This window comes from Salmo salar, chromosome ssa15 (assembly GCF_905237065.1).
Source record: "Salmo salar chromosome ssa15, Ssal_v3.1, whole genome shotgun sequence".
NCBI lineage: Eukaryota > Metazoa > Chordata > Actinopteri > Salmoniformes > Salmonidae > Salmo > Salmo salar.
Genome location: NC_059456.1, coordinates 31,448,881 through 31,466,213, shown reverse-complemented (window position 1 = coordinate 31,466,213; position 17,333 = coordinate 31,448,881). Strand labels below are relative to the sequence as shown.

General features: G+C 42.5%; 1 protein-coding gene across 3 annotated transcripts in view; it reads left to right on the top strand.

Annotated features, from left to right (window-relative positions):
• The first annotated feature begins 358 nt into the window (after nucleotides 1–358).
• The window catches only part of LOC106571247 (rho guanine nucleotide exchange factor TIAM2), a 62,811-nt gene continuing 45,836 nt past the window's right edge, over nucleotides 359–17,333 (top strand). For 2 of the 3 annotated variants that reach the window (XM_014144051.2, XM_045695621.1), the window contains exon 1: nucleotides 360–620. The gene's annotated coding sequence lies outside the window, so the exon portion shown is untranslated. Of the gene's footprint in view, nucleotides 621–17,333 lie in introns of all 3 variants that reach the window. The other variant, XM_045695620.1, reaches the window with a different exon arrangement.

Here is a 17,333-nt window from a genome sequence, read left to right as displayed (position 1 = left end):
TATACTGCACTCTAACTGCAGTTACACAGTAAAACATTTTATTTTTTATTTTGGACATAGTATTTGCAGCATACTGCAGTTATACTGCACTCTGACTGCAATCTTTTTTCTTAAAACTTTTACAAGAGGTAATGAAGACAAATGACTACTATGTCAGTTTGTGGGAGCAGGATTCCACAACCATGGAGAAAAGTGAAGGATTAAGAATGAGGCATATATGAATTAGAGAAACGATATGTTATTAATGTTGTTACTTTTCCTTAGGAAGTGTATTATGGCATGTTCATGCTCCATAGAAAAATGAAGAGCGCATCCGTCCCACTGGCGGGGGTGTGGTTTCCACTGATACAACTACTATGGTTGAGGTACTCCGCCCTCAATGTATTGATGAGCATACTGTTGTACATTTGTTGAAGGATAGGATAGACTACTGTTCATTGCTTGGACAGCATAATTTCCGGGAGTTGTTTAGATCGAACAGTCAAGAGTTTTGTTGATTAGGACTCCAGTTAAGTTTTGTGTCATTTGAAGATCTGTAATTCGTGCAGAAAATATGGAGTAACTGCAATTGTTGCCGACTGTGCAATCTCCGGATTTAGGCTACCGTGGGTTTAAAACGGGTGAGTTTAACTATTGGTAAATTATCTTCATGTTATTGTTTCAGCGTTGATCAGATAACAATTGTATTGTTGCTCCGGAATTTGTTTTCGGACACATTGTTGGTTAGTCTAGAAGTATTTCTATTGTTCTCACGCAATTGTCGAATAGTATCCACAAATTAGCAGCATAGCCATATTCTCACGTGTGTGGGTCAAATCAAGACGTTCCAATTAAATGTATCAACATTTCCCCAAAAGTGTTTACTTCTCGAGCTACTTCAGCGTGGTATGACATGTCACAGTGCGCTTGACTTCCATGTGACTTGTCTGTGTAAAGGCTCACATCCTATCTGTTTATTAATCATTTATGGAGGGATTCATTGTGTAAAAACCGTGTTACATGCTGACCAGACCGCTCGGGCTCGTGTGTTTGCGTGTTGATTTTATCCACCCACACCAGATGAGATCAGGACATGCACTCTGATCAAACTATATTCATTTTGACACAGGTCGAAAACCATTAAACATTTATGGCAATTTAGCTAGCTAGCTTGCTGTTGCTAGCTTATTTGTCCTAGGATATAAACATTTTACAGTGTACATTTTACCTGAAATGCAGAAGGTCCTCTACTCTGACAATGAATCCACAGATAAAAGGGTAAACCGAGTTTGTTTCTAGTAATCTCTCCTCCAGGCTTCTTCATCTTCTTTTGACTTTATATAGCGGTTGGCAACCAACTTTAAGGTGCATTACCACCACCACCAACTGGACTGGAGTGTGGACCTCAGTTCATCTTTCAATCACCCATGTGGGTATATGCTCCTAAAAACCAATGAGGAGATGGGAGAGGCAGGACTTGCAGCGAGTCAGTGTCACAAATAGAACAAAGTTCTATTTTAGCGCCAGGCTACTACGCATATGCTCGTTGATGTGCGAGCAGTGTGGGTGCAATGATTGAATAACATGAACGTGTACATTTATTTTGCAATGCCCGCACACACGACACGAGCGGTGTGGATCTGCATGTTACTGTCAAATACTTAGTGGGAATCATAAAATGGTCATACAACAAAAAGACTCTGGAAGATTATTTTGTAGCACCTTTATGTTAATCGACATCGATACGTCTTGTGTGTGAGCAGAGAGCAGAGGAGATGGCATAGTGGCACTTGTGGCCATGGTGGGTGATCTGGATGTAATTGTAGGGGCCAAACCAAGACTTACTATGAATAACTGTGGCTCTTGTCTTACTGTAGTCTTTGGACAGTGAGGCTACTGCGTCTGACAGTCTGAATTATTTGTCTGAATGGATGCAATAAATATGACCTGTTATGATGCAATTACAACTATACTCAGTTTATGCTCACTTAAAAGATACTTACTAACTGTGGCAAATGATACCAATGCATTTCTATGACACATAAAGTAGCCCGACCAGCTGCAGGTGTCACTATTATTCCATTTACGTCGTTTGTCATCTGCGTCTAACTAGATTCTTGAAAGCGTCAGCATGATTCAGTTAGTCAGGCGCCTAGCCGAATTCGGCTAGCTGAACCGAAGGAGTCGCACACTCCCTTAAAAGACCTTTGCTTGAAAAACAAGAAAAAAAATGCCGTAGCCAGTATACACTTCCTCAAAATAGTCAGAATTCATTTAAACAAACTCAAGAAATCGCTCATTCCTTTTTACGTTTTTGCCGAGGAGAATGAAAAGTACTCGTCTCTCATTGAATGACAACAAAGACATTATTGAATAATCCCTACTGTTGACTAGTCACCGAAGAAGGGGCGTAGACTTCGGTTTGCCTCCAGAAAAAAAATGTGTGCCCGAACAGCCGAAAAAACCCTCACTGAAGTCCAAAATGAACAAAAACATCACAAAATGTCATAATATATGGACAAACTCTTCCAACTTTTTAGTCTGGGAAGCATGCGGACGCCTTTATGCAGCCGGCTAGCTATACACGTGTGTCCCTGGGGACCGGCTCGTACATAAAACATCATTTTCCTCCTCCACTTGCGAGCCGGCACGAAAAAACTGTTCTACCACCATGCTAGTAGCTAATGCTACTTCCTGATCTTGCATATAGCGTTCAGCCAGGGGTAACAGACTGCTGCAACCTGATTGACCAAACATAAGGAAGTATCATTAGCCACTCTAGCATGGTGGTGGAAAATTGTGCTTTATTAAGACAATACACATATTTTTCCAGTTTTTCTCTTGGAGTCTCGCCATTAAAGCTAGTTAAAGAGGAAATCGACGCCTTTGCAACCTGAATGGAGGGTATTTTAAGTACGAGCCATTCGCCGGGGGACAGGAGTGTATAGCCAGCTGCACAAAGTCCAGTCGGACGCAGATGACAAATGACATAAAAATAATAATAGAGCCATCTGCGGCCTGTCGGGTTACCTTATAAGACTGCGATCAATGGAATGTTAACGGTCAAATAACACTAACGCACCCTTAATTCTGGCATTAGCAAAGCACATGAGCATGAAGCCAGGTTTAGAAACCAACAAATCATCCAGCCCACTATTCATTAACTTGCTCCAACACAATGTCGTTAAGTCATTAGACAACATATGGGGAAAAGAGTCTTCACACATGACTGAAGGTACCTCCTCCTATTCATATGTAAAGCTCCCATTGTCCATGTAGGCCTAACCATTAAGAGCACAAGACAGGAATTACTAATGAAAAATGCATCTACAGAATGTTGTGATGTGGTGGGAACAAATCTTTTTTTTTATAGATCAAACAGTTTCTATCTAAAATGCCAAATACGTTTGATATGCAAACTCTCAATGAGACTTCATGGAGCTGAGAAGCTCACTCATAAGATATAGCTGGGGCCATGTGTATTAGTGTATCAGGTCCCTCCTGTCCACATCACCTTATTCATTATGATCTAAAAGGCATTTCAAAGATTTTGCTGTTAAAGTTCATATAAGGAAATCAGCAACTTGAAATAAATTCATTAGGCCCTAATCTATGGATTTCACATGACTCTGCAAGGGTGCAGCCATGAGTGGGCCTGGGAGGGCATAGGCCCACCCACTTGGGAACCAGGCCCACCCAAAGAGGGAGCCAGGTCCAGCCAATCAGAATGTGTTTTTCCCCACAAAATCACTTTTTTACAGACAGAAATACTCCTCAGCATCCTACAGTCATCATGACAATTGCACACGCCCTCAAAACTTGAGACATCTGTGGCATTGTGTTGTGTGACAAAACTGCACATTTTAGAGTGGCCTTTTATTGTCCCCAGCACAAGGTGCACCTGTGTAATGATCATGCTGTTTAATCAGCTTCTTGACAAAGGCTAAAATTCTCACTAACATGGATGTAAACAAATTTGTGCACAAAATTTGAGAGAAATAATATTTGTGTGTGTGTATGGAAAATGTCTGAGATCTTTTATTTTAGCTCATTAAACATGGGACCAACACTTTACATTGCGTTTATATTTTTGTTCAGTGTATAATAAGGCTGTAACAGCTGGTCATTGACCATATGGCCATTGAGGTGGTGACTTCTTGGCCATAAAGACTGCTGTCAAATGAGCAAACAAGAGAAAGTCTTCATGTGTGACCCTCTGAGATAATAGCAATTCAGAACACTTTTATTGAATACGCCATGACAGCCATGACAGTATGGCCATTGTCCAACCTTATTTCATTCGACGTGAAAAGAAACCTCTTGTAAGGATATTGGGCGACTTGTGGTCAAAGCTATCGTAACTGTGCAGAGAAACTTTGGGTCACATTTCCTTATAATATTTATTTGGTCTGGTGGAAGAAAGTAGACATAACAAAAATAACAAAAAGTTAATTTTTTACACAACATTGACCAGGGTTTTTTCTGGATCAAAAAAGGGCTTAGGTGGTGGGCATGGCAGGGGGGAGCGGTCGGCGAGGCTAAATTTGAGAGAAGATTTTAGATGCCCCCATCTTGGTGTAGACATATTTTTGCATTTTTAAGACCAATTTCCTGTAATTCTATAATTCTATTTCAATTGCAGAAGAATCCCTGATTGACATAATTGTTGCGTTCTCTGACACACGCTAGAAGTTGGAAACCAAACTGTTTACTCCCTGGTCCCTTGTTGACAGAGGAACCCAGTCAGAAAACTGGTCAGCCCAAAGCAAACGAAGAGCCAGTCCCTGGTCTTGGACACCAGTTAAAGAGGGGGTTATTGGACCCCATGCAACATTCCAACAGCTATGCTAGACCGACATATGCTTACATACTGACAACAATAATCAGGTGAACCAACCAACATCAATAATCAGGCCTGGCCAACGCTGGGCCAGCCAGGTTTGCTCCCAGATAACCAGATGTAAATGGTCTGCGCTCACGCTCAATTGAAGTCAAACACTGGGTCCAATTGGCTGCAATCAGTAGATAACATCGACCAATTCGCTAAGGCAAATTTGCTTTAGTAAAGTAAAGCTGGCACCAGACTCCTAAGCACAAAAACATCATTTATTTTCTCAGCATAAATCCTTGACTAATCCACATCATTATATACATTCTTTCCTAAGAACAACACCCTCCAGAAAAAGTAAACCCTCTAATCTAGCGGCATCCAAATAAAAGTCTATGTGTGTGCAGATGCAGTGTACCTACAGATGGATAAAGCCAAGGCACTGGAGTGGTTAGTCACTATGGGCTTTGGGTTTCCATGACAGCGCTCTCTTTGTGCCCGTCAGTCGGCAGCATGCCCCAGCCTTCCATCCTGTGGTGGTGGTGGTGCTGTGTTTGCTCTGCCTACCGCTGCACTCCAGGACTCCAGTTGGCCTTTTGTGTGTTCTTTAGTCTTCCCAAGCCCCTCACACACTCAGCTTCAGCAGCACAACAAGCCGAGTTGGGGGGGGGGGTTCCAGCCGCTTATTAGAGGCTGAAGAGAAAGAGACGTTTTTACGGCCAACATGAGGTGACTTTCCTGCTGAATTTCTTGCTCTGTAAATCAGTAAAAGAGAGAAGGGTGGCATTGCAAGCAACAAGCATCCTCATTACCTTACCATCATATGCACACAGAAGGAGGAACACGTGTCAATGTGAACAGTTAAGTGGATGGTGTGGTGCAGTCAAAAGATAGCAGGGGCCTCATTTATACAGTTTTCACGCAAAAGTTGGCATTTATAAAAACTAAACTTGAGAATGTGCTTATCCTCCCACAAACTTTAGACCATCGGTACACACTGTTTCTAGTGGTTGATGTATTGCATTGCATGAAAGCAAAAGCCAAGTAGTAGCCTTGTGATGACACTCTTATTCATAACAATAAAACAGGTAGCTAAATATATGATGACACTCTTAATCATAACAATAAAACAGGTAGCTAAATATATGATGACACTCTTATTCATAACAATAAAACAGGTAGTTAAATATATGATGACACTTATTCATAACAATAAAACAGGTAGCTAAATATATGATGACACTCTTATTCATAACAATAAAACAGGTAGCTAAATATATGATGACACTCTTATTCATAACAATAAAACAGGTAGCTAAATATATGATGACACTCTTATTCATAACAATAAAACAGGTAGCTAAATATATGATGACACTCTTATTCATAACAATAAAACAGGTAGCTAAATATATGATGACACTCTTATTCATAACAATAAAACAGGTAGCTAAATATATGATGACACTCTTATTCATAACAATAAAACAGGTAGCTAAATATATGATGACACTCTTATTCATAACAATAAAACAGGTAGTTAAATATATGATGACACTCTTATTCATAACAATAAAACAGGTAGCTAAATATATGATGACACTCTTATTCATAACAATGAAACAGGTAGCTAAATACACTGCTCAAAAAAATAAAGGGAACACTAAAATAACACATCCTAGATCTGAATGAATGAAATAATCCTATTAAATACTTTTTTCTTTACATAGTTGAATGTGCTGACAACAAAATCACACAAAAATAATCAATGGAAATCCAATTTATCAACCCATGGAGGTCTGGATTTGGAGTCACACTCAAAATTAAAGTGGAAAACCACACTACAGGCTGATCCAATTTTGATGTAATGTCCTTAAAACAAGTCAAAATGAGGCTCAGTAGTGTGTGTGGCCTCCACGTGCCTGTATGACCTCCCTACAATGCCTGGGCATGCTCCTGATGAGGTGGCGGATGGTCTCCTGAGGGATCTCCTCCCAGACCTGGACTAAAGCATCCGCCAACTCCTGGACAGTCTGTGGTGCAACGTGGCATTGGTGGATGGAGCCAGACATGATGTCCCAGATGTGCTCAATTGGATTCAGGTCTGGGGAACGGGCGGGCCAGTCCATAGCATCAATGCCTTCCTCTTGCAGGAACTGCTGACACACTCCAGCCACATGAGGTCTAGCATTGTCTTGCATTAGGAGGAACCCAGGGCCAACCGCACCAGCATATGGTCTCACAAGGGGTCTGAGGATCTCATCTCGGTACCTAATGGCAGTCAGGCTACCTCTGGCGAGCACATGGAGGGCTGTGCGGCCCCCAAAGAAATGCCACCCCACACCATGACTGACCCACCGCCAAACCGGTCATGCTGGAGGATGTTGCAGGCAGCAGAACGTTCTCCACGGCGTCTCCAGACTCTGTCACGTCTGTCACGTGCTCAGTGTGAACCTGCTTTCATCTGTGAAGAGCACAGGGCGCCAGTGGCGAATTTGCCAATCTTGGTGTTCTCTGTAAATGCCAAACGTCCTGCACGGTGTTGGGCTGTAAGCACAACCCCCACCTGTGGACGTCGGGCCCTCATACCACCCTCATGGAGTCTGTTTCTGACCGTTTGAGCAGACACATGCACATTTGTGGCCTGCTGGAGGTCATTTTGCAGGGCTCTGGCAGTGCTTCTCCTGCTCCTCCTTGCACAAAGGCGGAGGTAGCGGTCCTGCTGCTGGGTTGTTGCCCTCCTACAGCCTCCTCCACGTCTCCTGATGTACTGGCCTGTCTCCTGGTAGCGCCTCCATGCTCTGGACACTACGCTGACAGACACAGCAAACCTTCTTGCCACAGCTCGCATTAATGTGCCATCCTGGATGAGCTGCACTACCTGAGCCACTTGTGTGGGTTGTAGACTCCGTCTCATGCTACCACTAGAGTGAAAGCACCGCCAGCATTCAAAAGTGACCAAAACATCAGCCAGGAAGCATAGGAACTGAGAAGTGGTCTGTGGTCCCCACCTGCAGAACCACTCCTTTATTGGGGGTGTCTTGCTAATTGCCTATAATTTCCACCTGTTGTCTATTCCATTTGCACAACAGCATGTGAAATTTATTGTCAATCAGTGTTGCTTCCTAAGTGGACAGTTTGATTTCACAGAAGTGTGATTGACTTGGAGTTACATTGTGTTGTTTAAGTGTTCCCTTTATTTTTTTGAGCAGTATATATACTGAACAAAAATATAAACGCAACATGTAAAGTGTTTCATGAGCTGAAATAAAATAAATGTTCCATACAGACAAAAAGCTTATTTCTCAAAAATGTTGTGCACAAATTTGTTTACATCCCTGTTAGTGAGCATTTCTCCTTTGCCAAGATAATCCATCCACCTGACAGGTGTGGCATATCAAGAAGCTGATTTAACAGCATGATCATCACACAGGTGGACCTTGTGCTGGGGGACAATAAAAGGCCACTCTAAAATGTGCAGTTTTGTTACACAATACAATGCCACAGATGTCTCAAGTTTTGAGGGAGCTTGCAATTGGTATGCTGACTGCAGGAATGTCCACCAGAGTTGTTGCCAGATAATTTAATGTTAATTTCTCAGCCATAAGCTGCCTCCAGAGAATTTGGCAGTACGTCCCACTGGTCAGACCAAGACCTCCACATCCGGCTTCTTCATCTGCGGGATCGTCTGAGACAAGTCACCCGGACAGCTAATGAAACTGAGGACTATTTCTGTCTGTAATAAAGCTCTTTTGTGGGGGAAAACTAATTCTGATTGGCTGGGCCTGGCTCCCCAGTGAGTGGGTCTGGCTCCCAAGTGGGTGGGTGTATGCCCTCTCAGGCCCACCCATGACTGCGCCCCTGCCCAGTCATGTAAAATCCATAGACATTCTAATGAATTTATTTAAATTGTCTGATTTCCTTAAATGAACTGTAATTCAGTAAAATCGTTGAAATTGTTGAATTGTCACGTCCTGACCAGTAAAAGGGGTTATTTGTTATTGTAGTTTGGTCAGGGCGTGTCAGGGGGTGTTTGTTTTGTGTGTTGTTCTAGGTTATCTATTTCTATGTGTTTATCTAGCTTTTCTATTTCTATGTTTGTTTTGTCAATATACTCCAATTAGAGGCAGCTGGTTGTTGTTGTCTCTAATTGGAGGCCATATTTAGTTGTGTTTGTTTTCACTTGTGTTTGTGGGTGGTTGTTCCTAGTATAGTCTGTGCACCTTACTGGACTGTTTAAGTGTCTTCTCTTTAATAAAGTAAAGAAGATGATCAATATACCTGCTGCATTTTGGTCCACTCCTTACGACGCGCGTGACCGAACCACCTACCAAAAGAGGACCAAGCAGCGGAAGAAAGAGCAGCAGGATAAATATTTGGAGTCGTGGACATGGGAGGAAATATTAGATGGAAAGGGACCTTGGAGGCAGGCTGGGGAGTACCGGCGACCGAAGGAGGAGCTGGAGGAAGCTAAGAGGGAACGACGGAGGTATGAGGCATTATATCCTCCATTTCAGGAGGAGAGGAGGCAGCCCCCCAAAAAATGTTGGGGGGGTCACACGGGGAGTTGGGGTAAGTCAGGCAATAGACCTGAGCCAACTCCTTGTGCTTATTATGGGGAGCGTTTGGCGTGGAGAGCACCGTGCTATGCGGAAGTGCGCACGGTCTCGCCCATCCGCACGTACAGTCCGGTGCGGTCGATACCAGCCCCCCGCAAGTGCCGTGCTAGAGTGGGCATCTAGCCAGGAAGGAGTATGCCTGCTCAGCATATCTGGCCACCAGCGCGTCTCCTAGGCCCAGGCTACCCTGAGCCTGCTCTATGCACGGCAGCCATCATTCCTCAGCACAGCCCAGTTCGCCCTGTGCCAGCACTCCGCCCGTGCAGGGCTACAGTGACAACTCAGCCAGGACGGGTTGTGCAGGCTGTGCGCTCCAGACCTCCAGTGCGTCTTCAAGACCCAGTGTATCCTGTTCCTGTTCCTCGCACTAGCCCTGTGGTGCGTGTTACTGTTCTGGCGCCTCCAAAGCCAGCCCCACGCATCAGGCCTCTAGTGCGCCTGCCCAGTCCAGTACGTCCTGTTCCTGCTCCTCGCACTAGCCCTGTGGTGCGGGTTACTAGTCTGGCGCCTCCAAAGCCAGCCCCACGCATCAGGCCTTCAGTGCGCAGTCCCAGTCCAGAGCTTCCGGCGACAGTTCCCCGTCCAGAGCTTCCAGCGACAGTTCCCCATCCAGTGCTTCCGGCGATGTCCTACAGTCCGGAACCGACAGAGACGGCCCACAGTCCGGAGCCTGCAGAGACGGCCCACAGTCCGGAGCCTGCAGAGACGGCCCACAGTCCGGAGCCTGCAGAGACGGCCCACAGTCCGGAGCCTGCAGAGACGGCCCACAGTCCGGAGCCTGCAGAGACGGCCCACAGTCCGGAGCCTGCAGAGACGGCCCACAGTCCGGTGCCTGCAGAGACGGCCCACAGCCCGAGGTCTCCAGCAACGCACCTCAGCCCGAGGTCTCCAGAGACGCACCTCAGCCCAGAGCCTTCAGCAGTGGTCTACAGCCCTGAGCCTTCAGCGGGGGTGGGCAGGTTAGAATGGGGACTAAGGCCGGAGCCAGAGCCACCTCCGTAGTTGGAGGATTGGGGGTGGGGTGTAGCACGGGAGCCGTCGTTGACGGTGGCCACCCTCCCTTCCCTCCCTTTAAGTTTGGGGTTATTTTTTGTGGGTTTTTTGTTTTGAGGTGCATTCGGGGTCTGCACCTTTGGGGGGGGGGTACTGCCACATCCTGACCAGTAAAAGGGGTTATTTGTTATTGTAGTTTGGTCAGGGCGTGGCAGGGGGTGTTTGTTTTGTGTGTTTCGGGGTTTTTGGTTTATGTTCTAGGTTATCTATTTCTATGTGTTTATCTAGATTTTCTATTTCTATGTTAGTTTTGCCAATGACCTCCAATTAGAGAAAGCTGGTTGTTGTTGTCTCTAATTGGAGGCCATATTTAGTTGTGTTTGTTTTCACTTGTGTTTGTGGGTGGTTGTTCCTAGTATAGTCTGTGCACCTTACTGTAGTGTTTTCGTCGTTTGTTTTGTTCAAGTGTCTTCTCTTTAATAAAGTAAAGAAGATGATCAATATACCCGCTGCATTTTGGTCCACTCCTTACGACGTGCGTGACAGGAATGTTGCATTTATATTTTTCTTCAATATAATAACAAGATGCAGTCGTTTGCCATTAGTGAGAACAGCTAAGATCAATTTATTTTATCATTGCATTCTAAAATACTTAGAAATAGGCATCTATTTCCTGTTATTTATTTCATTGCAGAATAAATTCCTCACCTTTTCTGACTGTGATGGTTTCAAACTCGCGAAATAGCCTATAGGCCTACAACAAGTTAGGATAAGCTACCATTCATCCCATCTCTCATTTAACTGGACCCACTTCACAGTAGCATAGTAAATAGATAAGCTATTTCAAGTATTATGTGATCCGATGCGCAGTTTAACGGTAGAACCGACGGTTCACCTTTTCAATTCACGTTTGTAGGCTACGTCTGAATAATGTCAAATTTGTCATAGACTATATTTCATTTCTAAACATAATACATCATACATCCACTGAGTATACCAAGCATTAGGAACACCTTCTTAATACTGAGTTGCATCCCCCTTCTGCCCTCAGAACAGCCTCAATTCGTCAGGTCTTGCACTCTACAAGGTTTTAAAAGCATTCCACATAGATGCTGGCCCATGTTGACTCCAATGCTTCCCACAGTTGTGTCAAGTCGGCAGGATGTCCTTTGGGTGGTGGTCCATTCTTGATACACACGGGAAACTGTTGAGCGTGAAAAACCCAGCAGCGTTGCATTTCTTGACACTAACTGGTGCACCTGGCACTTACTACCATAACCCATTCAAAGGCACTTAAATATTTTGTCTTGCCCATTCACCCTCTGAATGGCACACATACACAATCCAATTTTTCAATTGTCTCAAGGCTTAAAAACCATTCTTTAACCTGTCTCCTCCCCTTCATCTACACTACTTGAAGTGGATTTAACAAGTAGCATCAATAAGGGATCATAGCTTTCACCTGGATTCACCTGGTCAGTCTGTGTCATGGAAAGAGCAGGTGTTCTTAATGTTTTGTATACTCAGTGTATATCATAACCATTGCAGAATAAATTCCTCACCTTTTATGGCCACGATGAGTTCATATTCCTGAAGTAGCCATAAAACACTTAATTGGGCCTATTAGATAGGCTATTATAATTTCAAGTTTTTGCTCTCCTTGCTCTGAGAAAGGGAGGATGGTTTATAACATACAGTAGAATTTAACAGGTGAACAGACAGTTGATATTTTGTGTTGAAGTGTGTAGGCTACCACTGTAAGTATAGCCTACTCTAGTAAAAAACTAATTTGCAGGCAATGTTGCATATTTAGGTTTGGGAAAACAGTAAATGCAAAACATTATTGAATTCAAACTGTCTACAGGTGCACAACAATTTACAATAGTTTTTGTCTTTCAGAAGCGGTCAGATAGCCTACAGAAAATGTCACTGCAAAAGAAAACATTCTGCCAGCACCTCCAAAGAAATTTGATCAAGTTCACCATTGCTATTTCCTTTTTATACTGTCTTGGGCTAATTCCAATACTTCCAAAGTATACAGCAAATAAGGACGTAATTGTCAAATCTCAATATTTTTGTGCGTGAACAGTCTTTTCAGAAATGGCACGCGCAGATATTTAGTGTAAATTTTACGCAACTGTTATAAATGAGGCCTCAGGTGCTTTTGTCAGCAGTAGAATGAATGACGAGAGACGTTGTGGCTGGGAGAGGTTTGAAATGACAAACAGAGGTCTGTGAGTAGCAGTTCAGTCACAAGAGTTGAATCAAAGATTATTCCCCAACAGTGAAATAATGAAATGGATTAATCGCCACATTTTAACTCAAATAGAAATGCATTGGTATCCTTTGCTACAGTCAGTAAGTAACTATTTTAAAGGAGTGACACCTGAGTTTTCACCAGGACTTTTGTTAGGCTGAGCAGGTGGGTTTTGGACCGTGTACAGTTTATGTTGCTTCTACATACTAGCCTCTTGTTGCCAATGTTTGCTGACTGAGTTAGCAGCGTGCTCCGTTCCTCATGAACAGTAATGAAGCCTCACTTCCAGTAGCAGCCTAGTCTCTGCACACAAGACAACATTTTATAAAAAAAATGTAACAGAGTTGTAGAGTTGATTAGAGAGTCACATAGTAGAAACACTTTCAGAACATTTTCAGTGTGGGACCAAATCCTTTATCTGTTCTTCAAGTTCTCCTACGTGAGAGCTCCTAAGAGCTCCTTCTCAGTCAGAGATGACTTTGAGTGGTACATGTAAAGAGGATAAGATGCATCAAGAGGTGTAGTCCCAGGATAATGGGTTCATTTTTCCACTAGGTAGTCATCACAGGCACGTAGCCCAGCAGCCTCATCCAGCCCAGATCCAGTGGTAAACTGCCTTGATGTCTTTGTGGTTCCAGTGCAGAAGAAGGGCCCTCTGTGTTCAGCTGGCTGAACTGCTGCCATGCGGAATGTGCGGTGGATTTTCTACCTAATTATCTCCTATTTTCTCATGCAAGCCGGCACTTTTTCACGGTGGAAGAATGCGATATAGGCTTAGCTGTCCTGGGTTTTGTTGTTTTTCACTAAGCAGTCTCACGCACAACATTAGGACTGGGTGTACCGAGGATGAAGAGGCCTTGTAATCCCACAATGGAGACCCTATATACATATGGCATTATAAGGCACGAGAACAGCCCTGATACAATCTTATTTCATGTAAAATTAAATTATGGCAGACCGAACTATTCAACTTAAATTAAAATGCTCCTGGCCAATAACCATAATTGGGTTCACATTTTCTTTATAATAAAGAGTTTATTGTTGACCTCGAAGAGGTCAGACATTGAAAATAATTGTTTTAAATAAATGCTTTGATAAAAAAAAAATCTGACTGGGGTGGTAATCTTAATCTATACATTTCTCTTTGGGAATCATCATAATAGAACAACAGTGGTTGATAATTATCTTGTTGTTAACATCATGGACAATACAATATGTTCTACCCAATGTTGATAGAAATTGAGACTGGAGTGGAGCGCTGCTCTTTTGTGCTGGCTATGCCAAAAACACGTGACTGGCTCGAGGTAGGTGAAAGCCCACATTTTGGGAAGGAAAGAACCCATTGAGCGTTATAGAGTATATGATGCTGAAAGTCAACATGGAGAGGAAGGGAAGGGTGCTGTCTGAGCAGCATACCTTAACCCAAATTAAACAAGGCAAATATTCTTCCTGGCAAAACACCATCTCGTTTTTTTCACACGTCAGGGAAAAGCAAATGGCTGTGGATAAAGCTGAGCGAAGTGTTTCAGTGTTTCAAGTCATTTCAGGGGCTGGCATTAGCCCAGTGGGGACTCTCTGACAGCAACAAAGAGCCAGACTTTAAAAGACCTGAATATGAATTAGTCATACATAATTTATTTCTCACTTGAACATATTACCCTTTAATGTGCGACAGTCCGGTATCACACCATCAACCTATATCGATCACATTTTTACTAACATGGCTGAACATTGTTCTAAAGCTGTATCAGTGGCACTAGGTTGTAGTGATCATAACTTGGTAGCACTCACTAGGAAAACAATCTACCGATGGTCCTACAGAGGGTTCAATCAGGACTCTGATTGAACCCTTGTGGATGGGATTAAGAATGTGCAATGGTTAGAAGTGTGTAAGGATGATTCTGAAATGTCACTAAGTTTGTTTATGAAATTATTTGAGTATAGCTGATAAGCATGCCCCTTTAAGAAAATGCACTGTGAGGTCAAAACGGTGCCCCATGGATTGATGATGAGCTGAGAAGTGTAACGATTCAACGTTATTATGCCAAAAAAGTAGCAGATAAATATGGCATTCTACGAGTACGGCTTTAGAAAGAATTACAAATGATTGGTTAAAGAGAATGGATGACAGGAAGTTAGTTGGTGTAGTGTTATTAGATTTCAGTGCTGCTTTTGATGTAATTGATCATGAACTGTTATTAGGTAAACTCAAATGTTATGGTTTTAAGTCTGCAGTTCTATCCTGGATGGAAAGCTATCTATCCAGGAGAAGGCAAAACATGTTCTTTAATTGGTAGGTTTTCAAACAGTAAAGATATACACTGTGGTGTTCCTCAAGGAAGCTGCCTAGGCCCACTTCTCTACTCTATCTTTACTGATGATTTACTACCTTCAGTAATGAACAAAGCAAGAGTGGTAATGTATGCTGATGACTATACAATGTATAGCACAGCATCAGAATGTAATGAGCTAACAGATGTACTAAGTAGTGAACTAAGAACTAAGAATTGATATGAACAAATTGGTGTTGAACATTTCTGAAACTAAATGTATTGTATTTGGTTCAAGATATGCTTGCTGATGATACCCAATTGAATTTGTCGATGAATAGAACGCATGTAGAGCAAGTGAAAAAAAATAACTTCTAGGCGTCATGTCAGACTCAGCTTTATCATGGTCAGAACACATAGATAATATTGTTATTAAGATGGGTAAGGGAATGGCTGTTACTCTGAAAAGGTTCAGAGTATGTAACATATAGCACTCTGAATCAGGTGATTCAATCCCTGGTCCTATCACACTTAGAGTACTGTCCAGTTATATGGTCATCTGCAGCAAAGAAAGATATATAAAAAGCTGAATATTATCCAAATGCATCAGAGTCTCTCATGGCTTCACGTAGAAAACAAATTACTATCCAGTCTTCTGATTTTCTTTAGGAATGTTATATATATTTTTTAAAACACAGTATTTTTCAGGCCAGTTAGTACATACTAGCAACACGCATAACCACCAAACCAGACAGGCAAATTCAGGGCAGCTAAGACAACCCAAGCCAAGGACAAATCGTCTTAAATTTACAGTTTTATATAGAGCCATTGCTGAATGGAACTCTTTACCAATCCATATTTCTCAGACAACAAGTAAATCCACCTTCAAGAAAAAAATGTGATAGACCATGTGACTGGACAGGAAATAGAAAGCATCAATTGAATGTTAAATGTGTTTCCTGTCAGGTATTTTAATTGTCTGTATTGTCTACTTGTTGAATGTTTGTGAAGTCTTGATTTGTGGTTGTTTGTAATGTCTTGTTAATTGGTGTTGGACACCAGGAAGATTAGCTAGTGTTACAGCGTCAGCTAATGGGGATCCTAATATTATTTTTTTTTAATTACAGCCAATCAGAGATTCTGTTACACTTGCTGCTCATATTGAAGTGCTTCAAGCTATGTTGTCGTGCAGTCAGTAGCTACACAGTTCATAATATGCATCCTCTCTCAACTATGAGATGTAAAGTCTAAACCTACAGCACTCTTAGATGATCTGCATTTCCAAAACATAGACATGGATTGCCAGGCCAGACGTCTGTCTCATATATACAGTACCAGTCAAAAGTTTAGACACACCTACTCATTCAAGGGTTTTTCTTTATTTTTACTATTTTCTACATAATAGTAAAGACATCAAAACTATGAAATAACACATATGGAATCATGTTGTACCCCAAAAAGTATTTTATATTTTATATTCTTCAAAGTAGCCACCCTTTGCCTTGATGACTGACAGCTTTGCACACTGTTGGCATTCTCTCAACCAGCTTCATGAGGTTTTGGATGATTGAACTATTTATTGTCCTGGATGGATTTTCTTCTTTCATATTTAATACTATTTCATCATGTTTTTAAAAAACATACTATGGTCATTCAATGTGTTTTCCTCCTCTAACATCAGTGTACTTATCATCATGCCTCATTGTGCTGGAAAGTGGAAACACAACATCTGAAATCAGACAGATTATCCCTCTCTGTTAATGCATTTCAATGAACAGGTGTGCCTTGTTAATTTGTAGAATTTCTTTCCTTAATGCGTTTGAACCATATATACATTAAGTCCAAAGAGGAAATCAGCAGCATATACCTCATGATAATGTGGATTACTGTGTTACCCACAGCTGTAATTTAGGTCGTCCTCTGTCTCCATGGTCTCCCCCACTGGGCCCAGTGAGTATGTTGAAACCTGATGGGGGTAGAGAAGGAAACGAGAGTATAGGGGGGGTTTGGGTAAGGGGTAATGTTTTTTTCCTGACTGGGCTGGAAAAAACAGCCTGCGATACGTACCGCGGTCCCCATCCACCAGCCACACTGGAAACTCGTGGCACCCATTAGGGTCTCTTAACGATGCCATTTCACAGTAAATTTGATCTTATCAATGTTCCATTTGGGATTGCAAACCCTAACCCAACCCAACGCACCAGTATCCCTTTTCTCTTTTTGAGTGCGTGCGTGGCATTAGAACAGAATGAAATCTCATCCAGCCGCAGCGCTGTAACCCCTCTAAACAAGGCAGCCGCTTGCCCAGACCAGACCACAGATGGGCCAAGGTTTGTTTCTATCTCTGAAATAAGTGTAAAGTTGACGCCCCGAAACATGTTAATTGT